Source organism: Lissotriton helveticus, chromosome 10, assembly GCF_964261635.1.
Source record: "Lissotriton helveticus chromosome 10, aLisHel1.1, whole genome shotgun sequence".
Classification (NCBI taxonomy): Eukaryota; Metazoa; Chordata; class Amphibia; order Caudata; family Salamandridae; genus Lissotriton; species Lissotriton helveticus.
Window position 1 is genome coordinate 844296210 of NC_136071.1, and position 27696 is coordinate 844323905.

A 27696-nucleotide genomic window follows, 5' to 3' on the forward strand; every position below is an offset into this window, starting at 1 on the left:
TTCGATCAGGCACACACATTCCAATGGAATCAGCAGAACACTCAGCCGCATGACAGCCCCCTCCTATTGCATGGAGGATAAGGGCCCTACTGTAGCCACGTGTTGGAATACCTCCATACTATACAAAGTGTTGATTGTAATAAAAGATGCCTGTGTGCCACAAACCTGTGTATAAAAGACGAAGCCTCAGAGAAACTTGTTAGAGCACCTCCCGAAGACACTATGCGAGTGTCCCAAAGGACAGGCTCTCCTCATGAGTAATAAACCCTGTTCTTGTTTTCCTACTTCCAGTGCCCGTCTCTTTATTTGGTAGCTATTCAAGATGCAAACGAAGAGTCGCCCTGCACCAGCGGCCTGGGCATCGGGTGCGATATGGGCTGACTTTTCAACAATTGGCGTCCCAAACGCAGGGCCCATCAGCGACATAAGGTCCGGTAAGAGAGGTCCAGACGATGGGGTGAACATCTAAATGATTGGAGTATACCTGCCTTGAGAGGGCCCTCGTCCGGCTGCCGATTGAATGAGCTTCACCGATTCCGAACGGACCTCTCTCAAGTGACCTATTGTCCTGACTGGAATCCCACAGGAATGCTGCGGTAAAAGCATGGAGAAAGAGAATGATCGGGCGCTGGAAAAAGGAAGGCGAAGAACTGTCCACATGGTCCGGTCCGGGTAAGGTCGTGACACACGACAAATTGCGAAATTGATTGATTGATTGATTGTTTGACAATACTAGTATTACCTATTGATTGCTTCTGGGAGATTCTCTATTTGCAAACAAACACAGAATCGCCATACTCTGTTTAGTCTTTGCAGATAGTGAAGGGTAGGCAACGCAAAAATTTAACACGTCGTGCCTATTTGTTTCTCCCCATTGATTGATTGATTGAATCGGGCATTGAATTGTTCGAAGTTGGTTCTCTTAGGAATCTTCTCTGCCTGCAAACGGGGAAGAATAGGAATATTCTCTCTCCCTTTGCAGAGAGTGAAGGGTAGGTAACGCAAACCTTTAACACGTCGTACCTATTTCGTTCCTCATTGATTGATTGATTGACCGAACATTGACTGTTCGGAATTGGTTCTTTTGGAGGTATTCTCTATTTTGCAAACGAGCACAGAAGTCGCCATACTCTAGTCTTTGCAAGTAGTGAAGGGTAGGTAATGCGGACCTTTGTCCCCCGTTGTAATCTGTCATGCCTATCTACTCCCCACTGGTTGATACGCCAGTTACACCCAGACCATTTACTAGAGGAAGGTCATCTGGCCCGACCAGAAAGCACCCCTAGTAAAAAGGACATATACAATAATAGCGAAGTGATCACTGTAACCTGTTAACAGAAAACTTTAGCATGAAACCACCTGGAAAGAAAAGAATAGGAAAGCGAAAATCAGTAGGCCACTGATGAACATGAACTTTTTAATAAATAACAAACAAAGAAACGATAACAATACGTAATGATAAAACTTATTAATGCCCTAAGAAACAAGAAAACGTTAGAAATAAGAACGGTAAACTGGGGAAAATGCAAGTCAGCAGAACATCCGCCCCCATTCTGGAAACTTCCAAAGTGCAACAAGTTTACGGCTACGCCCAGCCGGAAACAACACATATAGGGCGGGTCCTGCTGCCAACAGTCGGCTGGAGATCATCACGTAGGGTGTAGCTGGAGGAGAGGCCGAGGCCAAAGGGACCCGGCCAGGGGATTGCCTTGACAACGCCGGAGAGTTGCAGGGGGGGAATGTCTATGTCCTCGACCCTCCCCTCTCTCTCCCAGTCCGGCCGTGGTGGCCCTTGAGAGTTGCAGGTAGTCCCGCCACATTCTCTCCTGGCCCGGCCACCAACAACCGGGGGCCGGGGCCGACGAGATCCGGCTGCAGCCGATGAGCCAAGGAACCCGTTTATGGGGCCAGAGCAAGGGGCGTCCGGCCGACATCCACCGGAAGACCGGCCCAAAGACGGACGGGACATTTTTTCCTTCTCTCCTTCGCAATGGCAGCGACAACACGCCAGGCGCCACTTCTTTCTTTTTTCTTCCGTAATGGCAGCAACAACACGCCAGGCGCCACTTCTTTCTTGTATAATGGCTGCGACAACTCTGGGGGGGATGTCCTGCACATGCCTCCGACCCCCCCCTCGTCCTCATCGCCTGGTCCGGCCATAACAAATGTCAAGCGAGACGCCGTGGGGTGCACTGGGAGGGAGAGACGGTGCGAACAGGCCTCTCCCGCCTCCCCAGGGGGAGGCTTCCCAGCTGCACCCTCAGCGCTCCAGGCGCCCGGATAAGGGTTCTTCCACTGTGGCGATGCTGCAACACCTCGCCCGACAGGGTGGAGCCCATCCGCTCCTTTGACCCCGCGATCGCCGGTAGTTGCCGAACTTTCAAAATGGCGATCGACCTGGCAAGAGCGGGCCCAGCACGAAGGAATGGCCCGGCCACCAGTTGACTCCACCACCATAGTTCTCCACAACCTTGAAGATTCTAGAGGAGCCGCGGGAGTCCCCGACTCCCGCAAATACCCCCGATGGGGAATGATTGCCATGAGTGCCCTCGGAACGACGGTAATGTAGCCGCAGGACGTCGGCGCTCCCATGCTGTCGCCAGCCTCAGGTTGAATGACTAGAATCCCGCAGACTACAGTTCGGATCAGTTCCGGCGAAAGCACAGTATGACCCGGTAGAAAAAGATTGTTGCCTCCCTCCCCTTTTGACTGATGGTTCAAACCACCGATCCTTTCTTTTGTCCTTTAACGGAACTTTTGGACTGCCAAGAGAAGCTCTGAGCCAACCACGAGTTAATAGACATTTAGACTATGCCTGGTTCTGCCTGACTGCACCCAAAATGGCGCCGATGCAAATGAAACTCTCACACTCATTATTGTACCCCGATTGCTCAGCCTTGATGTCAAAGGATATGTATGAAGCTTTTTTAAACATATAGATTGATATAGAATGTGTACTGGTTATGAGTTCGGACAATGGATTGATATAGGATGTGTACTGTCAGTTCAGGAAATGAATTGATATGAGATGGGTACGGGTTATATGTTCGAACAAAGAATTGATATTGGATGGGTACTGGTTATGTGTTCAGACGGTAAATTGACATCAGATGGGTATTAATTGAACATTCGGACAATGAATTGTTGTTGAATTTGGCGCATCATGATTATTGAAAGTTCGAAATTTCGATGCTTATGATATTCGCTCACACTAAAGATTCAATATGATTTTTATTGCACTTGGCGCACTTTTTATGAAATAAACGACAACGGACTCCACTAAAAGTTTTTCTAATAAAGTATTCCCACATCTACAGTTCTAGCCTGCTCCGTGGCCGGCACACGGGGTTGTAGGCCCATATTTTTTGCACTGACATTCTTATTAAAGATTTTTGGAAAAAGCAAACGTAGTTGTCACGTGTGAATTAGTAAGTTTCGAATAAATGACCACTGTTTAAAGATTAAAAAGGTATAGTACGCAGAGATACTGCAAAAATGAATGGTACGGTTTTTGTTGTATGTACCTTGCACACTTTTGTACAGCTTAAAGCAACCGCTTAAAGATCCTGGAATTCAGTCCATACTTTATATGCTACCTGTATCAGAAAGATTGTACTAAAATGCCCCTAAGTCGCTCCAAAGGAGTGCCATCTGGCCTCCCTACATACGATCTGTAATACCACACTTGGGTGACCTATGCTATCCACCGGCTTCCGATAAACATCTCTCGCACACTAAAAGGTTCATCTGGGCTTAAATGCCGAATTGGCAAGAACTGCGTTCCGGGGAGATAGACCGCGTATGTAGTAAGTAAAAGCCTTTTCGGGTTTATGCGCGCTGTTGTATTCTTAAATGCTGCCCCCGCCCCTTCTTTTTTCCTCTTTCTGCAGGTCACCTTGGAACATCGATTAGGAATACAAAGAAGGAAAATGGTGATCTGGCGGACGAAGAAGACGGGAAAAAGGCGTTCGATTATGGTGCCCATGCACTCCGAATAATACCACCAAAAATAACGTGCACACATGATTAATCACTCCACGCTTAACTAAATAGGGAAAAGTTTAGGGTATATTTCGAGGTAGGGGTTACACAAGTATCCTCCGCCGAGAGGACTAGGGATATTGCCAATATTTGAAAACCTCCTACCTCCTTTTCCGCATCCTCATAGGCGCATAACTAAAAGCTGCCCCATTGCTCTCCAATTGACACCAACTGTTGTCTCAGCCTGGAAACGCACTTGCTAAGAATGACTTGAATAAACCTCCGTGAGCATTAGCCCGACCAGGTTAGTTCACGACCAGTTGCCAAAGGCGTAAGTGTGTACAATCAAAGCCACCAGTAAGAGGCAGCCAACGAATAAAAGATAAGAAAAAGGTAAAAAGAGCTTAGGATGATAAAAATGCACAGCATACAGAAAAGGGATAATTTTGGCCAATAACTGTTTCATGTTTTGTCTTGGATTTTTTTTGTGTATAATACATGTACTGTCTTCCCCGTCTGAGTTTGTGTGTACGTGATGCATGAATCTACGTCATCCTTCTGCCTGTGTTTCCGTGCTACTTAACCCCTGTTGTTCTGTGTTGCACGCGCACTGAACGGTCCATTATTGTACACGTCTCTCTTTCTCTCCCCGTGTCATACGTGTACCGAGTGGACCATTTAGGGTGCGGTCTCTCTCTCTCTCTCTCTCTCTCTCTCCCTCTCTCTCTCTCTCTCTCTCTCTCTCTCTCTCTCTCTCTCTCTCTTTTTTTCTCTCTTTCCAAAAACCCCGTTTTCTCTTTTCAAATATAAAGACGTTGTGCCCCTCCGGCACAAAACATTATTAGGTTTTCTCGAACGCAAAAATGTTCATCAAAATTGACCAAAACCAAAGCGATTGTGACTTGCCATATTACTACCTCTCCTTTCTGCAAACGATAGAACCCGAGTTGGTAATGAAGGAAAGGACAGGTAAGACGACGAATGTCCCCTAATCTGGCCTTTTATAAGGGAACTATAACGTCAATGGCCTTCTGTTTCTCAGTTCGTTAGAAATGCGATCCCCAAATGCCCCGATTGCCCCACCCCCTTGCACCTAAGTGCGGAAGTCCAGAGTACCCCACTTCTCCCGATCGACCCCAGCTCCCTGTCCAAAAGCACCCACGCGCCCCTGATCAACCCTATGATAACGCCCCTGCCTGCAAGAATTAGCCAACCCCGAAGGGAGATGTGATATTGTCGATACTTGGGTTAAAGGGAAGAACGAGTCTCTCCATAAGGACTCGATTTTTTTTGTAACGTAATACATTGTGTACAAAGGTTTAATTTCTCTTATCATATGTCGCGAATGAACGCCAAACAAGTCTATGAATTCAATATGCAATGCCCTTCTACAGACTCCATAAAAAACGACCTCTGACTGTGACCGATGAACCTATCCCCCACCTACTCAGGAATAGGGAAGGAATTGCGATGTATATCTGTTCTCCCGATCGGTTTTTCTAAAAACTTGTTTTTCACCCATTTAAAGATACAATCACCAAAGGCGAGGAGCTGGACGTGACGCACAGCCTGGCCACAGATCATGGAGCACGTGTGACGACCAAAGGTGGAGCCGCAGAGCAACGAGACGCGGGACGAGGCACAACTTTCAAGTTCAGCTGATGAAGGAATAAGGGGCTGCCTTGAAGCCCTCGATTTGCTGACCCACTCGTGCCTGAAGTTCCCGTCCCTTTTTGAGTCCGACTGATGGGCCTGCCTGCTCATTGTCCTTTGCTCCCTTGGTCCCTTGGTGTGTTCGAAGATCTGGCCCCACTCCGCCCTCTCCTCCCTCGATTGTTCAACAAACTCTTTCATATAAAATTTGACTATGGACTGGGATTTTGTCACGGAAAAAGAAAGACACACAGGTGCCCAGCATAAGGCACCCCTAAGACAATAAGTTAGGAAACAGGACTGTGATCTAACAGCAGAGGACTGATCGCACCCTGCAACGTGTAAGGACGAATCCGAGCTGGACCTATAGCTCCACCGCCGGTGCTCAGCAGCGCCAACAAAAGAAGACGGACTATGTTAAAAGACATTGCGACAAAGACCCTCCCCCCTTTCCAGAACTTTCTATTCGCCCCTTGACTAAATTACTTGCATCAAATTGAATACCTCCCTCAACCATTTTGTATTGCCTTTTAAGAAATGTTTCATCGGTCACTCATGTGGTTAGTCTTTCAAAAATCCCCTATAGTACTGACAAGCCGGAAGGTATCAGAGCGTTCTTTCTGTATATGATGTCACTAGAGAGAAAATGTGAACTTGATTTTTATGTGTCGGAACATTTTTCTTGATTCTACACCTACTAAATATTATGCCGATTTCTAGGCTTGTATAAAGAGCCCAACAGATGTAAAATTAACATGTGTTGTATTCTGCCTATCACATCGACTGTGTAGAAATTGAACGTGCTTATGTAAAAAGCGGCGACTGTTAAAAATAGCAATGTGTATGTACATAAGCGGCGTTCATTTATGTTCACAGTACCCCTTGGTGTAAACAGAATGGATATCGTTAAAACTCTGACTGTGTTGTCCCACTAGCATAGACCCATGCACACACGTACACGACAGCCACTTTAGGCACCATGGTCTTTCAGTTTGCGGTCGATCGCCAGCGCCCCTTCCTTGACCCTTCAAGCTTCCCCCATGCACCCTGGCTGCCCCCTCTCCCACATGCGCGAGTCATGAGCCCACCCCTCCCGCATGACTCTGTCCCTCAGAATCGTATCCCGCGCCTGACCAACACCTCCTGTCCCTCCATGAATACCCCTCCTTTGATGACCTCTTCCTCTGAGCCTGAATGTCAGCCCTGACCACTGGTCATCCCTTAGCCTGAGGATACAGTTTATTGCCCACTACTTTATGCACTCGTCTCTCTTGGAAGAAGCTACTATTGATCATGGCCACCCCACCCCCTGAGATTCGATCAGGCACACACATTCCAATGGAATCAGCAGAACACTCAGCCGCATGACAGCCCCCTCCTATTGCATGGAGGATAAGGGCCCTACTGTAGCCACGTGTTGGAATACCTCCATACTATACAAAGTGTTGATTGTAATAAAAGATGCCTGTGTGCCACAAACCTGTGTATAAAAGACGAAGCCTCAGAGAAACTTGTTAGAGCACCTCCCGAAGACACTATGCGAGTGTCCCAAAGGACAGGCTCTCCTCATGAGTAATAAACCCTGTTCTTGTTTTCCTACTTCCAGTGCCCGTCTCTTTATTTGGTAGCTATTCAAGATGCAAACGAAGAGTCGCCCTGCACCAGCGGCCTGGGCATCGGGTGCGATATGGGCTGACATTTCAACAATCATTAATGAAAATATTATGTCATTGAACTATTTAAGGAAGTTACTCATATAGTAGGGTGGATGGTAGACCGACAATATTGTTGACATTTTGCAAACAAAGCACTGGATATGTGGAGTGTATTTAGCAAATGTACCATTTTGCTTTCTGGAAATGGGGATGTTAGATGTTTTGTATCAGGGCACAGTTGTGATCCATATCTAACTGTGAAAAGATTGAAGGAAGAGTGTCATGGGGGTCCAAGAACCAGCTGTGAGCAAGTGGTGTTGAATTCATACCTATTTTAGGTTTCCTTGGAACAGGCAGACTATACAGCAGGCCAGGGTGCATTGTTGTGAGGACACTCCTCGAGGGAAGTGAATGGAGGCAGGTTACTAGTCCACCTCAAGGAAGAGCATTGCCACCTGTATCCTGGAGAACTTCTTCAATCCCTTGTCACTTGTTCTTTAAGTCCCCCTTGTTGCTGACATCCAACCCAAAGCATTGACATAGTCTGCCAACTCCTGCCACAGGGCCAACTTCTCTGACCCATTGAGGGTGTTTGGAGACAGATCACATAATTCCGGGTAATGAGCAAAAACAAAGGTAACTAAAACATCTTTCTCCTCCTCAGTTAAGTGATTCTTTCTCTTGAGTGGGGCTGACTGCATCCTGGAAACTGAAGCTGGTGCATGTTGGCCTTTTAGTGAGGCACTCCAAGGAGGAGAGTAGAGCGCCTATGGTCTGGCCTTTAATAGTGTCTTTGCAAAGTTAATGCCTGTCAGATGTGTGTGATTTGTGTCATGTGTATGATGTTTCTCTATTTCCTTCTTTTCAGGATTCTCTGTACCGGGGGCAGAGATCTGTCGGTGGGGCAAGGATAAGCAAGGGAAATATAATAGACATCCAGTCATGAATGTACCAGTAGAAACTTTACAGTAATAATGTCAGTCATAGTAGACTCCGGCACTCATGTAAAGGGGTGGAGAGTCACAACTCGGAGATTTCGGATCAGAAAGGGTGCATACCATCGACCCAGAGATCTCTGCCTAGGTACAACAGAAAACAATGTTTGTAAGAACATTGTACAAGGATTTCCCTTTGTCTTTTGGATGTAGGTATTGATGGGTATCGCAGTAAGAAACCCAGGGACTGGCTGGCAGCATGGATCACCTCTTGCATACTCCACCAGGCAGAAGTCTTACTCTGAGTGTATGCCATGCAAGGAACACACTGGGCTTCTCCTCCTGGACAGTGTCTCCTCCTGCAGGAGAAGGCAGGGTTCTTAACCTCTCTCAGCAGGCAAGCACAAATGTTTCTAGGCACCTGGAGACCCTCAGCTCCTCCAGCAGAATGTACAAACTATAGGCAATGTCATCTCACTTTTGGGAGAGTGGTTGTTAGGCTGACCCAAACCCTTGGCACACAGCAGTCCCTTGAGTATTCTGCAGCGCACACCTTTACTTGGTCATGAAGAACTTAGAATTGAGAAAGTCACATGGTTTGGGTTCCACAATTAAACACACACTAGGCAGTCTTTGTGGATCCACAGTTTCAAACTTCAAAAACAATTTAGGATGGTACTCTTTCCAGCGCTCTTATGGGGCTGCTCCCCAGACATAGCCTTTTTGCAAAAAGAGATGCCATTGGGAATGTCTCTAAGCAGAAGCATCCACCACATGGGCACAGTGAGGTGAGATTTGTGCACCTGACTGTCATCAGCATTCCTGTAGCAATAAACATGTACAGACAAAAGTGACTCCTTGACCTAGAAATTTCCTCACCTTGAAACTTGTTTCAACCGAAACTGCAGTTCCACCCCTTACACCTACTATCAACCAGATGACAGTGCAAGAACTAATCAGCATCTCCTTGCTAGCAAAGTCTTCATGGAATTTCTATAGGAAGTCATGTCTCATTCCTCCTCACTTCAGTGTCTGGATTGCCACCCTCCATCCACAGGAGTATAGTCAATACACTACCATTCTATGGGAACTGCCTTCCTCTTCTATCTTATGCCATGGCATTCAAAATGAATCCCACTGCCTTCAATACTCAGACTCATGCACACCAGTAGTCCTACTACCACACAATCATTACACATGCACTATAAATTTCAACACACATGACATAACAGTAGGGGGGGCGTGGCTACGGCTAAGATGGAGGAGTACATGCCTGGGTAGAGCTCCGCCAGAGGCTCCCCCAAACAGGACAGCACAATGGTTCAGCACCCCACACAGTATGTATTTCACAATAACATTGAGTACAATAGTCCAAAAAATACTTCAGTAGGACTTGGAGTTCTTTTCTTGCTTTTATTAACAATCTTCCAGTAAAAGAAAAACGTAGCCAACGCGTTTCGTCCGTAGGACTTCTTCAGGGCGAAAGGTATTCCTACGTATTTTTTCAGGGTTTTTCTCTCAGAACTTTTTATGTTATGCATTTTCAAAATTTCAGCTGTAAATGGCATTAACGGCCTTATTATGTGTAGCTGTAGTAAAACTCCCTTTTTGTTCCAATTTTTAATTTTCGGAACATCAAAATGTGCAGGGCATAAGTGGCCTTATTATGAAGGATAACAATCAAATCCTTCTGTGCATCATGATCAGGGGGTCACCAAAGACGTATTTATTCACTGTCCACAACCCATCAGTTTTCGATCACGAGCAGCGTGTGCCGTCTCCCTCGATCCCAGTGGTTCCTCCCCCAAACAGGCCCTGCACTCCATAGGTAGAAACCCTTGGAGGCCCCTGCCGGGAGCAAACAAAGCAGGAGCACGACCCGGACCCTCGTTGTTGATTTTATCCGGTTTGGGTCCCACCCCGTGGAGAACACCCTGGTGCGCCGGCCGAGGCACGATCCCTCTGGCAGGCATGAATCAGGCAAACCTGGGAATTAGCTCCACCCACAAGGCCACAGAAGATGGCGCAGTGGGAATAAACTGATGAGGACGGGCTGTGGCTTCTTGCCCTGTCGCCGCCTAACGAGACGCTTGCAGATGAAAGGCGTGGCACGATCAGGCCCCCGCTGCATCCCTAACTCGACTTCGCTGACCGTGATCGCTGAGTCGGCTGCTGGCTGCCTGGTCAAGCGGGGTACGCCATGTGTGGTGGTGCCGCTCCAGACTGTTCACTTGGCCGTTGCCCTCACGGCGTGAACGTGCTCTGTGGGCCCCCCCTGTTGTTAGACACCAGAGGCTAATTGCCCCGCTGAGGAGTACGGAAATACCGGCAGGAGGTAAAGTGGGTCTGCGGCCCCAGCTGGGCCACTTATGTATTTCTGCTGCGTGGAACCCCCTGTATCGATTGCCGACTGCAGCGGAGTGTGAGACGGAGTGGCAGGAGCGATCACTGATTGCGCCCGATTTACTGCGGGGGGGCCCCGCATATGGGGTAGGACTGTGGTTGCCCGTCCTGCTACCATCCTGAGTGCTTTCCATCGCTGTGTGCCATGGCGCGGCTGGGGCCCCCACTGACTTGCCGGCATGTGGCTGCTACATAGGTCCTCGGGCGGACTGATACCCGGTGCTGGGACTGAAGGAACAGAGCAGGCGCTGGGCCTACCCAGATTGTCAACATCACAACTGTTCCCACCACTTACTCAAATGAGGTGAGCCCCCACTGCAGAGCAGCCTGCTGAAACCCACGGATCCGGACTTGGCCTGGCTATGCCCTCTGGGACACCATTTAAGGTACTGTAGATTGCGGTGCTGTTGTATTGATCCACACCTATGGCTGTACGTTGAGAAGCGCCATGCTGGGACTAATGTGAGAACTGTGTGGTGGTCGGTGGATGCGACTTGCGACAGCCCTACCTAGTGCCCAAGAGCAACAGCGATTGTGAGCCTGCTGAGAAACTGCTGCCCGGCTGCATGGATGTAACTTTGCTATGTTACGCACTGGAATCTGCACCGACGTAGAGGCGCACACTGCTACCCTGGTAGTCAAGGAACTGTTGACGCAGAAATATTTCCAAACTGGCATGTTGCACCTCCATGATTCCATGCGAGACAACTGGATAGTGACCAGAGGTGAGACATGGCTGGTGCCTGCAGATAATTAAGCCATAGACGCACAATGTACCCGCCTCTCCCTGGGGCAAACGTCGCCGCCGCCGCTAGGAGCAACCCAAATGACTGTGAGCTGCGGCTGGTGACTAAGCTAAGGTGAACATATCTGAGTGAAGTGGTGGCGCCTTACCACTGCAGTCTTGGGCTGTGAGACAGTTACTGCTACCGCTCACGACCTCCTTACATCGGCGTAGCCCGTTATGAAGCTCACGCCCCGGGGACATCGCTTGAAATCCTGCCATACACGGAGCGGCGCAGGAGTGCGACATTGACGACCCATGTCGGGTGGCACCCGGGCGCGGACCGGGACAGGAGGAACACAGGCCCCACAGCTGCCACCCAAACCTAAAACAGACAAAATGGTGAAGCACGGACACGCAGATCAAACGGCAAATAAATTGGACGCGGTGCTTGCTGCGATGGAACGGCTGGAAGAAACTATCAATCAGACCCACACCTCCCTGGAATCCAAGATCGACAAGGGGGCAAGCAACCTCACTCATCTACATGTCAATCACCGGAAGCTGACAGACCGCACTACCGTCCTAGAAATTGCGCTTACTGACATCAAAGCACAAGTGGCCCAGACAGACAAACATGTACAAGACCTGCTCAACCGAGTGGAGTTCCTGGAGGACAGAGCTGAGGACGTTGAAGGGCGGGCACGAAGAAACAACGTGTACATAGTGGGTGTGCCAAAGCGCTGGTAAGGAAGGCAGCCAACGGTACACATGGAAAATTGGCACAAAAACCTACTGCCGGAAGGACTCCTCTCGCCTCACTTTGTCAAATAACGTGCACATTGAGTCCCTGCGAGACCCCCCCCCCATGGGGTTAATCCCACGGCCAATGCTCCTCCGACTTCTCAACGACCGGGATCGAGACTCCATCCTACAGGAAACCAGGAAGCTGCAAGATATTCAAATAGACAATCATAAAATAATATTCTTTCCAGACTATACCACCCAGGTGCAGAGGCAAAGACACTCCTTTATGGCAGTAAAGAAACGCCTTCGGCAACACGACCTAAAATATTCTCTGCTCTTCACGGTGCGCTTGCAAGTGGTGGCAAGTGACAAGACGCATTTCTTTGCCACATTGGAGGAAGCAGAAGACTGACTGGACACCTTTAGTGCTGCGGGACCTTGGGATGCCTTTGCGTCGACCACCATACCTAAAATGAGGGGCCCCTTCCGCTGCCGTCGGAGAGAGAGAAGATCGACAGGAGTTCAGACGCCGCCCTCGCCAGCAATGGGACCACACACAGACTTGATTCTTAGTGGACAACGAGATGCCCTGCAGGCGGTAGCGGAGAGCAGCGGTTCTTTGGGGGCTGAAGGCGCATTAAATTCCAGCCAGCGTGACCTATCCAGCGATGACGAGCAAGTATATGGACCGCAAAACTAACAGGACTCGACTGAGCAGCCAGACGTAACTCCGCAGACTGCTGACATCATCATATGAACATTGCGAGACTCTATCCTTGATTGGACTGCACACTGAAGTATTGTGATGTATATGTAGAAGTATGCAGTTGCTACTGATGAGATGTGGAATTTTAGTTCGTGAACTGAACATCATCTGCGCCATCTTGCCCATTCCTCAGACTCACGTATGAACATACACGACAGCCATTTTAGGTACCATGGTCTCCCTGTTCACGATCGCTCGTCAGCGCACTTCCCTGACCCTGCAAGCATCCCCCATGCACCCTGGCTGCCCCCGCTCCCACATGCACAAGTCATGAACCCTCCCCTTCCGCATGACTCTGTCTCTGGGAATCACACCCCGCGCCTGACCAACACCTCATTTCCTTCCATGAATACCCCTCTTTTGATGACCCTTCCTCTGAGCCCGATTGTCTGCACGGACCGCTGGTCATCCCTTAGCCTGAGGATACAGTTTATTGCCCACTACTGTATGCACTCGCCCCTCTTCAAAGGAGTTACTATTGATCATGACCTCCCCACCCCCTGAGATTCGATCAGGCGCACACATTCCAAAGGAATCGGCGGAACACTCAGCTGCGTGATAGCCCCCTCCTATTGTATGGGGGTGAGGACCTCTACTGTAGCCACGTGTTGGAATGAGCCGGAACTGGGGGGGGGGGGTACCGGGGATGTCTTTTTCCTTGCTTCACAATGTCTTTATTGTAATAAAGAGCGGTCACATGTCGTAAACCAGTGTATAAAAGGCCAGGCCTCAGAGAGGCTGTCAGAGAGCACCTCGAGACGATACCTTGTTGTCCGATCTGATGTGTTCTGCTCCGTCGGAATAAACTTGTTTCCTGTCTTCCTGTCTCCAGCGCCTGCCTCTTTATTTGATAAACTTCGTATGATATTAGAGGCGTTTAACGCCGGGCAAAATTACTTAAGAAACATCTACTAAATCGCCTGACCATTTTCCTGACTTTCCTCAATTGGCGTCCCAAGCGTGGGGCCCATCAGCGACACGTGGATCCAGTGGGAGAGGTCCCGACGACAGAGTGAACGACTGCAACGATCGGGAGAGCTCCTGTCCGATAGACCCTCGTCTGACAGCCGATCATCTGAACTTCACTGATTCCGAGCAGACCTCTCCCGAGTGATCTACGGTCCTGACTGGGAACCATCAGGAGTGCCGCGGTAGCAGCAGAGAGTAGAGGACGATCGGGCGCTGGAAGCGGAAGACGAGAAACTGTCCATGCGGTCCGGGTAAGGTTGTGACACACGACGAATTGCGAATTGATTGATTGTTTCATTGATTGAAATACTAGTATTTGCTTTGTCGCTCTTTGAGATATTCACTGCCTGCAAACGGGGAGGAATAGGAATATTCTATCTCCTTTTGCGGATAGTGAAGGGTAGGTAACGCGGACTTTTGTCCCCCATTGTAATCTGCCGTACCTATTTTTCTCCCCACTGATTGATTGTCCGAACATAGATTGTTTGGAGTATAGTTCTTTTGAGGTTCTCTGCTTGCAAATAACGTAGAATAGCAATATTCTGTCTAGTCTTTGCAAATAGTGAAAGATAGGTAGTGCGGACCTTTGTCCCCGTTGTAATCTGTCATGCCTGTCTTCTCCCCACTGATTGGTAGTTGGTACAACCCGGACCGCTTATTAGAGATGAACCATCCAGCTCGATTGGAAGGCACCCCTAATAAGGACATGTTCACTAAGCAAGGACTAGTCGCTATAGCTTATAGTAAGTTATGGCATAAATATATAAAAAAGGACCCCGAAAGTCAGTGGCCACTGATAGGTTCCTTTGATGATCATAAAATAAAAGCGCTAGAAGCAGCTGTTAGAATAAATAAGGCAACGCCCACCATGCTCGATAGTATCGGCATGTGGCGCAAAGAAGCAGAGCAACGAAGGAAAAGAGAAGAAGCAAAAATAGGGAAAGAGTTACGAAAGGCAGCCCACCTGGCCGCTAAGGAACTAGATGAAGAAATAAGAAGGCGAGAGGAAGTTAGACAAACGCAAGAATCAGGGTCGGCAGGCCAATGCCCTGTTAGGACCCCCTCTACGCTCTACCCGGAGATGCCCTCCAAACAACGGGCAAACGACAAGTTACTGCTAGGTCCTCCGATTATCTACATGCCCCCTCCTTACGCCCCCTGCCGAGCTCTGGCACAGCACCTACCAGTTCTGAGTGCGGGCGAGGGTGACCCTAGCGCTAGTGCCCCGGCTCTTACGGCCTTCGCACCAGCCACATTGGTAAAAACATCAGATGAACTCGAGACTAGCAAGCAGCTAACAGCCAGGCCAAATAGGTTGAGCAAAGACGAGCGGGATGGGATTGACAAGATAGCAAAGACACTGGTAGAACGGAAAGAGAGCGAAGAATATACGATGGATATGCACAATTCACATGCCGGTAGCCACAGACGGCATTTCATTTTACGGTTCAGCTACCACACCCTGAACGCATATGATGATAGGTATCAAACTAAGGGTCCTGCTAAGTTGACGGCTCTATATAGAAAGATCGATGTTGGAGATGGGACTGAACGCGATGTGACGGACCTCTTCATGCAAACGCTTGAAGTCTTCCGCCACCTCACGGAACAGAAACCAGAGGTCAAAATCACAGTCCCTGAAACAGCTGAGTCCCCATTAGAAGTAGCCAACACTATGATGCCTATCAGAGAAGCCGCCCCCTACTGGGTTCCCCCAAGAGGTCAGGGAACAAACGACGATATCAACCACGCAGATGCAAAAGGGAGAGTTGTGTACAATTGGGTTTACCAACCATGGGATCGACAAGATATTTTAACCTTTAGGCAAACCCTGCCTGATTTAAGGAAGAACCCGACAGCATTTTACACCGAATTAGGCACAGCCTTGGGCTCCACGATAATGACTCTAGCAGACATTGATTTGTTTTTCGGGTTATGTCTGCCGGCTGACGTGTGGAAGCAAATCCGGAAAGCCGATCACACAGATCTGTTCGGACATACCTGGAATCAACTCAGTGAGCTAGATGGACGACGAGAGCCCGGAAGGAAACCGATAAAAGACATACTGGAACTTCCGGACAAAATAGTCCAGAAGCTAAAAACCTTGATCCCAGAGAAAAAGGTAGATTGGTCAATAGTCACAGCTTGCCGTCAGAAACCCCAGGAAAACGTATCAGAATACTTCTCCCGATTTGAAACGGTGTTCTCCGACTACAGTGGCCAAGACATGACCACCGCAACCGGACAACACCTATTCGTGCAAAACTACGTAAAGGGTCTGTCACAAGAGGTTTCCCAAAAGTTACAAACGAGCGAGAGTAGTTGGGGGGCCTCCAAACCCGCCGCTATCCTCCAAATGGCTCAGTACTACGAACACCAAAAGAATGAGAATGATAGGGCAACCGAGAGAAAGAAGAAAGATTTGAAAGAAAGGGTGATGATAGCCCAGATACAAGGGGTGGGAGTCGGGAAAGAACTACACAGGGGGAGCTACCAATCAATCACCCCTAGAAATCCACCCCCAAAGGACCGCACACCCACTCCCTACTCTGGACGTAGGGACCTAGAAGATAATCAGTGTGCATTTTGCAAAGGATTCGGGCATTGGAAGTCTCAATGTCCGGTTCTTCTGGAACTAACTAAAAATAAAGAAACAAGGGACATGACGAATGGCCCCAGGACTAGAGGGCAGGGGCGGGGGTACACAAACGACACCAACAGCGACAGACCAGGAAGATCGAACACATTTGACCGTCCCCGACAGAACCAGTACCAACTATCTGACAGTGAGAACACTCCCGACTTCGCATAGGACTGCCAGGGGCAAGGGAGGGATCCAGTCGAGCTCTGTGTTGACCAGCAAGGTCCTTACGTCACCGCTAAGGTCCTGGGTACAAAGTCCCCATTCTTGGTAGACACTGGAGCGATACGTAGTGTATTATCAAAGCGACTGATTCCAAGGGCACCCTTGTCTGGCTCACACATTACATCGATAGGTTTCGATGGAACGCCCTCCACTAATCCCCTGTCTGTACCTATCTCCTTTGACCTAGGAAACAACCCCACTGACACCACATTTCTGCTCTCCTCCAACTCCCCTGACGCCATTATGGGTATTGATTTACCAAAACATTTCCGAGCTACTATTAGGTGTTCCCCAGATGGAGTCCGAGTCATCCTGTACGACAACCCGAGCATGTCCAGATCCCGCCCCGCACGACATATGTACTCTATAACTGATGCTGACCTATCCTTGCTCGACACCCTACCCCTGTACCTATGGGCCAGAAACGACTCAGATGTAGGACGAATGATGATCGACCCTGTGCACATAACTGTTCGACCAGACGCAATACTCCCGAAACTCCCACAGTACCGGATATCGCCCGAAGGCGAGAAGGCATTGGTAGCGATTATTCAGTCCCTGGTAGACGCAGGAGTGGTAGAGGAAGTGGTTAGTAATGTCTGCAACAGCCCTATCCTACCCATTGTTAAGAAGCAAGGTGAGGGAGATGAGAAAGCGTACCGCTTCATCATCGACCTGCGAGAAGTCAACAAAGTGGTGGTGCCACAGTACCCCGTAGTCTCAGACATCACCACCATTCTGACCCTCATCCCGTCCACTGCCACCACCTTCACCGTTATTGATCTCAAGAATGCATTTTTCTCTATCCCCATCCATCCAGACAGCCGTTATCTCTTCGGCTTCACCTTAAAAAAACGTTCGTACCGATTTTGTAGAGCTCCCCAGGGCTACACTGAAAGTCCCAGCATTTACAGCCAGGCCCTCAAAAGGCAGCTGGACGCCGTCCAGCTACCAGATGGAGTGGTATTGATCCAATATGTCGATGATATCCTTTTGGCGGCCGACACCACCCCACTTGCAATCACGGCCACTCTCCAACTCTTGCACTTTCTTGCGGAGAATGGCCACAAAGTCTCCAAAAAGAAACTGCAGTACTGCCAGCCTCAAGTGACATACCTAGGCCATCTCCTGTCCAAAGAAGGGAGGAAACTTACGCCCGACCGAATCCAAACCATCCTGAACACCCCCATCCCAAAAACACAGAAGCAAGTCCGTTCATTGGTGGGCCTTACCTCTTTTTGCCGACAATGGTTACCAAATTTCAGTCTCATTATAAAACCCCTACTTTCCCTGTTGGCCAAAGATGTTCCCTTCCCACTCCCTTGGACCCCGGAATGCCAAGCGTCCTTTAAGGAGTTGCGGGATGCTCTTTGCTCGGCACCCGTCCTAGGAACACCAGATTACTCCAAGCCCTTCTCCCTCTTCACTCACGAAAGGGAGGGATGCGCAGTGTCTGTTCTAACTCAGCCCATCGGCTCCAAACAACGCCCTTGTGCCTACTTCTCTGCCACTCTTGACCCAGTCACCAGAGCTTTACCTGCCTGCCTTCGAGCAGTAGCCGCCGCTGCTGTCTCTATCCGTCAGAGTGAGGGAATTGTACTTTCGAACTCTCTCACGGTGTTAGTACCCCACGCAGTTGACACCCTTTTGAACCAGACCAAGACTCAACACCTGACTAGTGCACGACTGACGGGGTACGAATTGACTCTACTTGCACCCCACATCACTCTTAAGAGATGCACGACTTTGAATCCTGCTACACTGTTGCCCTTGCCTGAAAATGACCCCGATGTGCCCCCTATACACGACTGTGTGACCCTCACGGACGAACAGACCAAGAGTAGAATTGACCTCCGAGACATTGCTTTTACAGACCCTGATGGAGAACTATGGGTAGACGGTTCTTGTATCAAACTCCCAGACGGCACCACCTCAGCTGCCTATGCGGTGACGACAGCCCGAACAGTAGTTGAAACAGCCCGCATCACGCAACGATCCGCACAGGCGGCAGAGCTAATTGCCCTCACACGAGCATGTATCATAGCAGCAGGAACCACGGCGAACATTTACACGGACAGCCAGTATGCCTTCGGGGTGGTTCTTCATTTTGGGCTCTTGTGGAGGGAAAGGGGATTCCTGACGTCCCACGGCACGCCCATCCTTCACGGAGATCTAGTCTCCGCCCTGATTGAAGCAGTTCTCCTCCCCAAACGATTAGCAGTGATCAAATGCCAGGCACACAAGAAGGTGACGGACTTAGTTGGACAGGGAAACGCACTGGCCGACATCACTGCCCGAACCACAGCTGAGAATAGGACGACGACACGCATATATGTGACCAGGTCACAAGCAGAAAAATGGACTGAGGCAAGGGAAACGATTAGGGACATCCAGTCGGCCAGCACACCTCACGAACTGACTGAGTGGGCACGGGTGGGTCTAAAGGACGATGAAGGCTGCTGGCGGACAAAAGACACAAACAAATGGTTGCTGCCTGACTCATACTTGATTCCCATACTGACTATGGCACACTCCCCTGCACACATAGGTTCTGCCCCCATGATTGAACTCATTTCCAAAGTCTGGCACAACAACAAAATCCCCGACTCAGCCAAACGCCTGGTCCAGCAGTGCCTTATCTGCCTACAACACAACCCCGGGAAAGGAACTGTGGTACCCCGGGGAGGGTTTGGGATCCCCGACCACCCCTTTGAGGTCCTCCAGATGGATTACATCCAGCTGGAGAGATGCCAAGGCTTAAAGTACGTATTAGTCATTGTATGTGCCTTCAGCAAATGGGTGGAAGCCTATCCAACCCGTGATAACACTGCCATGACTACTGCCAAAGTACTACTGAAAGAGTTTTTCCCTCGCTACGGCCTTTGTCGAATTTTATGGAGCGACAATGGCCCCCACTTCATAGCTGAAGTTATCCAACTAATTTTGAAGGGGCTGGGGGTAAAGCAGAGGTTTCATGCGGTCTTCCACCCCCAATCCGCTGGCCTAGTTGAGCGACACAATGCTACACTGAAACTGAAACTGTCAAAAATAGTGGCCACCACCGGACTTAAGTGGCCAGATGCCCTCCCACTGGCATTGCTATCGATGCGCTCCACTCCCACTAAGCACCACTTGACCCCCTACGAGGTTGTGTTTGGGTGACCAATGAACCTCTGGACTGCCCCCAAACCAACCTCCATTCACGACGTCCCCGACGTCCTGCTGTCAGATTATTTATACAAGTTAACTAAAACGTTGTCTGTCATTCATCAACAGGTGCAGCAGGCCATCCCCGATGCTTCCAGGGGTCCCGGTCACAATATCCAACCGGGAGATTATGTTTTAGTCTGGAATTTTCAACGGGCAAAGAGTCTGGAACCCCGGTGGACGGGCCCCTGGCAAGTACTGATCACCACTCGGACGGCTCTTTCGAGTGGAGGGAAAAAGGCACTGGCTGCACGCACACCACTGCAAGAAGGTCTCCTCGACCCTGGCCACGACAGAAAACGTCGACACCCAAGAAGAGCTCCTGAACAAAGACCGGCCATCACTGAACTGCTATCCTGATACTGAGGCACTTGAACTTGCAAAATTCTCCAATCCCACTGTGCCATCCCGGGAAGGGTATTTCGTGCGTCGAAAGGAGGGAGCTTCGGCTAAGTAGACCACGGACTAAGTTAAAATCTCAGAACGGTGGCCTAAAACAACCAAGGGTTACCCGGAGAGAAGCTAAACAAAGTCTGTGGTTCTGCCCACTACCGAGCACCTTGAATATGATGGAAGCGCCAGATAAGAAGATGATGGAAGCGCCAGACAAGAAGATGATGGACGCAACCGGAAATACCCACTATAGGAACCCAAAGGCTGACAATTTGCACAAATCAAAGACAATCGCCTTCTTCATTCTCTTCCTCCTTTGCCTCCTCCTCATGACTTCCTTCTGGATCTTGGAGGACAGCACACCCGCTCATCAGATGTTGCCGACCACTGCACAGCCAACCACCATGAAAGAGCATCACCTGATCTCCCTTTCGCCTCAGCTCCGAGAAAGGCGTAAAGAGTTCTGGAACAATTCCTTCGTGCAACTATTGCACCAGCACAACCTTGCTGCAAATGCCACGAACTGCTGGATCTGCGGGTTGCTCCCGCATGCCACTGGACACTCCATCCCCTTCATCCCTTCTCCTTTCTCAGTTCATGGCTCCTGCCTCGCCTGGCTGATCCTTTTGCAGGAAAGCCACAAGGACAATGCCGCTTCTGGTCAAACAGTGTCACACTTCTACTATGGGTTCTGGCTGAACAAAACAGGAAGGACGTCTGCCCCCTTTTGTCCTGTGACCTCAGGTTCCGCCTTCCATATGAACATCCCTGCCAAAGAACGAGTTGAAATGCAAGTGCTCCACAATCCAGCTAGACCCACCTTCTCCCACCTGCGGAAACGAACGGCTGCCACTCTGACTGTGGCCCTGTCTGTCATCAATGTCACAGGTCTTGTGTGCCTCGAAGGCCAGGGAACACAGCTGGTGGGTCACAGTTCCTGCCGCATCACCAGAACATTGGTCTCAGTTGATCCCCCCTCCTTTGTTGCTTCTCCGAATATGTACTTTGTTTGTGGCATCAAAGCTTACACTTGGCTCCCGAAAGGTTGGAGGGGTACGTGCTACACCGCCTTCATTCTCCCCCCCACGTATGTGGCCCCAGCCTACCATCACCGGCAAAGGCGCGCCGGAGACATTGGACAAGCCGACTCCACCGGAGCACAGTTCCTGGATGCGGTGAAGGGACTTGTTCCTCTGTGGGGCCCAATGGCAAATAGCCGCGCTATCCGACACCTGACTCAGGCAGTAGAAACAACCATTAACATCACGGCTGGCATCCTCGCTAACAACACGGCTGAGCTTCAGGCAGTCCGCCTGGTGGCTCTTCAAAACCGCCTTGTTCTAGATGTGGTTCTGGCCGACCGTGGAGGAGCATGCCGCATTATCGGCTCCAGCTGTTGCACCTACGTGCCAGATAACTCGCCTTCAGTCTACAAAGCAATCAAACACCTCCACAGACTATCCTCAGAGGTTCACCAGGAGCAAGAAGGATGGTCGCTTGGAAGCTGGTTTTGGGACACTTTGAAGGACTGGGGATGGAGGTTGTTTACATTTATACTGATACCAGTCGTGGTACTGTGTGGGTGTTGCTTAGGTATTTAATGTTTGCCACCTTTGTGTTCACTCATTTCCAACTGTATGTGCCCTAAGACTTTGGACTTTAGAACTGAGCACATGAGTCCCCTCTATGAGATAGAAATACGTGGTCTTATGGGGATAGATCCGAATTAACAAGCTGGCGAGACATGTTAAAAGGGAGGACTGTGGAATTTTAGTTCGTGAACTGAACATCATCTGCGCCATCTTGCCCATTCCTCAGACTCACGTATGAACATACACGACAGCCATTTTAGGTACCATGGTCTCCCTGTTCACGATCGCTCGTCAGCGCACTTCCCTGACCCTGCAAGCATCCCCCATGCACCCTGGCTGCCCCCGCTCCCACATGCACAATCATGAACCCTCCCCTTCCGCATGACTCTGTCTCTGGGAATCACACCCCGCGCCTGACCAACACCTCATTTCCTTCCATGAATACCCCTCTTTTGATGACCCTTCCTCTGAGCCCGATTGTCTGCACGGACCGCTGGTCATCCCTTAGCCTGAGGATACAGTTTATTGCCCACTACTGTATGCACTCGCCCCTCTTCAAAGAAGTTACTATTGATCATGACCTCCCCACCCCCTGAGATTCGATCAGGCGCACACATTCCAAAGGAATCGGCGGAACACTCAGCTGCGTGATAGCCCCCTCCTATTGTATGGGGGTGAGGACCTCTACTGTAGCCACGTGTTGGAATGAGCCGGAACTGGGGGGGGTACCGGGGATGTCTTTTTCCTTGCTTCACAATGTCTTTATTGTAATAAAGAGCGGTCACATGTCGTAAACCAGTGTATAAAAGGCCAGGCCTCAGAGAGGCTGTCAGAGAGCACCTCGAGACGATACCTTGTTGTCCGATCTGATGTGTTCTGCTCCGTCGGAATAAACTTGTTTCCTGTCTTCCTGTCTCCAGCGCCTGCCTCTTTATTTGATAAACTTCGTATGGTATTAGAGGCGTTTAACACCGGGTAAAATTACTTAAGAAACATCGACTAAATCGCCTGACCATTTTCCTGACTTTCCTCAGAGATTGTGTGTAATAGTCGCTGTTCGGTCTCCGAGTCCCATATGGAGCGGTGAGTAACATCATGTTATTGGAAGGGAGGGACTTGATCTCATGCTTAGTCACTGCAGCACAAATACCAGTATGCATCGCTCGCCTAGCGCGTGTTCCTGAACTGGGGTACACAGATTGCTTACATTATATTGTATCGTGCCTGAAGACGGGGAGCCTCTGAAGCACTGGACACATATTTAGTAAATCACCTGTACGTAGTATGAAGCGCACCCCCGGGTCCTTTTGACTGTTGCCTCTATTGAGGGTTTGGACGATTGCTTGTTGCACCATCGCCCTTTTGGAATTCCCTATGTTTATGTCATTGTTTTGGTTTATTATGAGATATCCTTTATTGTATGCCGATCTCACGCGACCCAAAATGCCAAGAGTCATCATGTTGGGGAAGTTGTGCATTGCTGGGTCATTTACGCTGTAAATGTCTGCTGGACTGCTACGGACACATGGTTGCTAAAAGCATTTTAGGAAATTTGTCTACACTTAAAATTGGTACATGAAATGTGTGGGGCAAGCACACACCGTCACGTAGGTATCAAATATACTCATACCATAAACAACATCACATACAAGTAGCCCTCTTGCAAGAGACACACCTGGCCAAATCAGAAATCCAACGCTTGCACTGTCGCTGGCATGGCCAATTATACGCTACGGGATATTCAGCATATGCGCGAGCCATGCTAATCTGGGGGCGACTAGGGGTCCCGCTTAAAATCACGCATACATTGACAGATACAGAGGGCAGATATGTGGTGGTGAGGGGCACTCTGGATGTACGACAGGTTGTGATTGCCTCACTGTATGCTCCCAACTCAGACCAGGCAACCTTTTTTGATGATATGTCGCGCGTCTTAGCGCCGTGGCATGATATACCTATGTTACTGGGGGGAGACTACAACAGCGTACTTGGCGCCTCACTAGATTGCTCCTTTCCACCCCTTTCGAGCACAGCCATACACACTGCCATGAAGGCACTGATTAACTGGGCAGGGCAGTGGCATCTCAGAGACATCTGGAGACACCATAAACCCCAGGACAGGGTGTATCCCTACTACTATGGTGCTCACGATTTACATGCACGGTTAGACAGATACATGCTTTCGGAGGAGCTTCTTCCGCATATATCTGCAGTCTATTATTTAGGCAGACACATTCGGATCACAACCCGCATATATTAGAGGTAGCGTGGGAACGCCCCCGGCCACCAATCCCAAACTGGCGGATGCAACCAGATATGTTACTGGATGCACCCTTCCGGAACCTGTTGGCCACACATATTACACAATACTTTGAAGAGAATACTGGCACTGCCACGATGCCACAAATAGAATGGGACGCGTTTAAAGTAGTGGTTAGAGGTGAATGTCTTAGTGTACAGGCGGGTATATGTAGACAGCTGGAGACTGAACGCATACACCTTGAAAATCTCCTGCTATAAAGGGAGGAAGAGGCAATAGAGAGCGACAATGGGTCTTTGGCGGGAATCAGAGGGGAGCATTCCAGATTACTAGACCGGCTGCGCAATTTGAACTATGCAGCACACTCGGCACGCACCCACCACATGGGAGACAAACCTGGCAAGCTGCTGTCATGGCTAATACGACAAGATACAGTTACCACACCTGTGACATCTATACAAAATGTGCATGGCAAACCAGTATATACCCAAAGTGACATCCACTATGCCTTTGTAGAGCACTACTCCATGAAGTATAGGTCTTGCTTGCGAGCTACAGATGCGGTCATACAGGAGTTCCTCTCTGCTCTGCAGCTGCCGCGGTTGGCAGAGTATCAACAAGATGACCTGGGTGCTCTTTTGCTGCCGGATGAAATATGGGATAGCATTTTCTCCCTATCGAATGGCAAATCTCCAGGCCCAGATGGACTACCGGCTGAATTTTTTAAAGCCTACTCCAAAATATTAGTACCGGAGTTGTTGCGGGTATACACAGCAGACTTAGATGACTCGGCCCTTACACTCACCTAAAATGAGGCAAAACTGATCTCCCTCCTGAAACCAGGCAGAGACCCTGAATTCCTTGGTTCCTATCATCCATTGGCTCTGCTGAACACAGACTATAATATCCTTGCCTATGCCCTAGCTAAGCGAATAGCTCTGCTTGTACCAGCTTTGGTCCATAGCGATCAAAATGGATTTGTCCCGACTAGGAGCACCTCTCTTAACATACGCAGGTTATTTAGAGTTCAGAAATATGCAACGAAGACGTGGTCACATTCTGGATACTTAGCGCTAGACCTGGAGAAGGCCTTTTAATTCGGTGGAGTGGCCCTCTCTTTCAGCTCTGCTGCGTACATACGAGCTAGGACATGGGTACTTACAACTGGTGCAATTACTGTACCAACGGCCCATAGTACGGGCCTGCACATGCAGGCTCATATCTGACGCAATCAGGGTCAGACATGGAACTAGGCAGGGATGCCTGTTGTCCCCATTGCTTTTTTCCGTGCCATGGAACCTCTGGCTGCTCTGCTGCGAGAAAGTGGCGCAGAATGGGGCATACCCCTGGGAGATGGTCTCCACACAGTGTCCCTATATGTTAATGACCTTTTGCTGTATATGAGGGACTTGCATGTTATACCGCCAGCCATATCCGAGATATTCCGTAGGTTCGAGGAAGTCTTAGGTCTTAAGGTAAACTGGGCCAAATCGGGCGCCTAATCTTTTCGCGAGGATGTGGGCGCGACAGATATAATTATTAATGGGTCGGCGCTTGCCTGGTATCCGACCATGTTCAGCTACCTGGGCATATACATCTACAGATCCCCAACAGACACACTGGAAGGTAATCTGGTGCGCGCCATCTCCTCCATACGGGCGCAGATACAATTCTGGAAGACTCTGCTGCTCAATGTGATGAGTCGTATCACTCTAACTAAGATGATAGTATTACCCAGGCTATTGTATTATTTTGCAAATCTTCCGTTATATGTTCCTGTGCGACTGTTTCAGGAGCTGGCAGGGTTAATCAGGGGTCTAATATTGAATGCGGGGCGGCCCAAAATAGCGCTGCAGAAATTATACGCACCACCGTAAAAAGGGGGACTAGCAGTTCCTCATTTAGAATTATATTACTTAGCCGCATAGCTACAATAGGTTGCAAAGTGGCTAAGCAGCAAGAACCTGGGAGATACTGCGACTGAATCATATTCATGGACGGACACAGACACAAATTTACAGTTTATTTCACCCACTGGCGAAACTTCCCAGCCCAAAACATATACATATAGAATTGGCCCATAGATAGTACCGGAGAAGCCTCCAACTTACAAAGACAAAATTCCTTATGCCCCAATACTGCCACTTGTTGGGACAACCAGAGGCAGAGACTTTGTTACGGACGTAGCGCTGATGCCCTGGACTGAGGCAGGAGTGGAGACACTAGGAGATCTATACGCGAACGGTGCCCTGTTGCCTTTCGCAACCCTGACAGTGGATACTGGCTTGCCGGTGGGTCAGTTCCTCCTGCATGCAGCCATCATGCAGACGCTAACACTAACATGGGGAGATTTGACAATTGAGCCGCAGACACATCAATTGTTGCAGTATCTGCATGTGATGGGGGAGGGGTCACATGTGATCCATTGGCTAGTGCAGGCCCTGCTCACACACGTTTTAAAACCAACACAGAGACTCCGAGCGAGATGGACTGAAGACAGAGGTCAACCCTGGATAGATGTGCCACACATATACCACGCAATTTACGATTCAAACTGATACAAACATATATATTACACAGAGTGTATCTCTCGCCGGATAAGATCAACAAATACTTTAACATCACCACCTCCGATTGCCCGAAGTGCCATCTTCTAGGCACTGACCTACTGCATATGCTGTGGTCCATACCCGTAATCTAGTTCCCGGTCCTTATGATTTTCTTTGCTAGGCGCTTTGATGCCCATTGGGCTTAGTTGCACAATATAAGATTGCTTTCATTTCATTTCATTTCACTGCTTCAGTCCTATTGGCACAAGATAACAGAAACTCTCACAAGCAGCACCAACACCGAGGTACCGAACACATGGGAGGTTTGTATTCTGGGCTTTTATAAACGAACAAAAGCCAACAAAGTAAGCTCTAGATTCTGTGATTTAGGTCTAATCACTGCGAAACGATTGATAACCAAGAGATGGAAACACAAAGATCCTCTGGAAACACCCCACTGGTTGAAATCCTTAGAAATTTGGGCACAGGCGGAGAGCACTATTCTTAATAGGCAAGAAATGGCTGGGCGGCGTACGTTTCCTATCGCACAGGCTTGGGACGATATTCTGAAGGCCCTTACACAAACCAATGCGGCATCGCGTGTGCCCCCATGCATCAGGTGGAAGATGATGCCTGAAGCGCTGCCTGGGTAGAGCAGATGGGCTGCGTACACAAGACACCACGGCCACGGCTAACAAGTTAGGCAATGACCCCACATTCCTTCATGACATTCCATAGGCACAACTGCAGATGCAAAATACCTTAGTGTCCGTGCAACTGCGCATTGGCCAGGAAAAGTAACTCATGTCCACTAAATGCACACGACCCTCGACGTGACCTCACTTGAATGGCACATAAATCGCTAGATACATGTTCCTATATGTACTTGATATCTCCTTTTCTTTTGCTTATATTTTATATTTACTAATTGTGGTTAAAATGTAAAAAAATTAAGATATCTTGCAATAGATGATGATGTTCAATTACCATCACCCA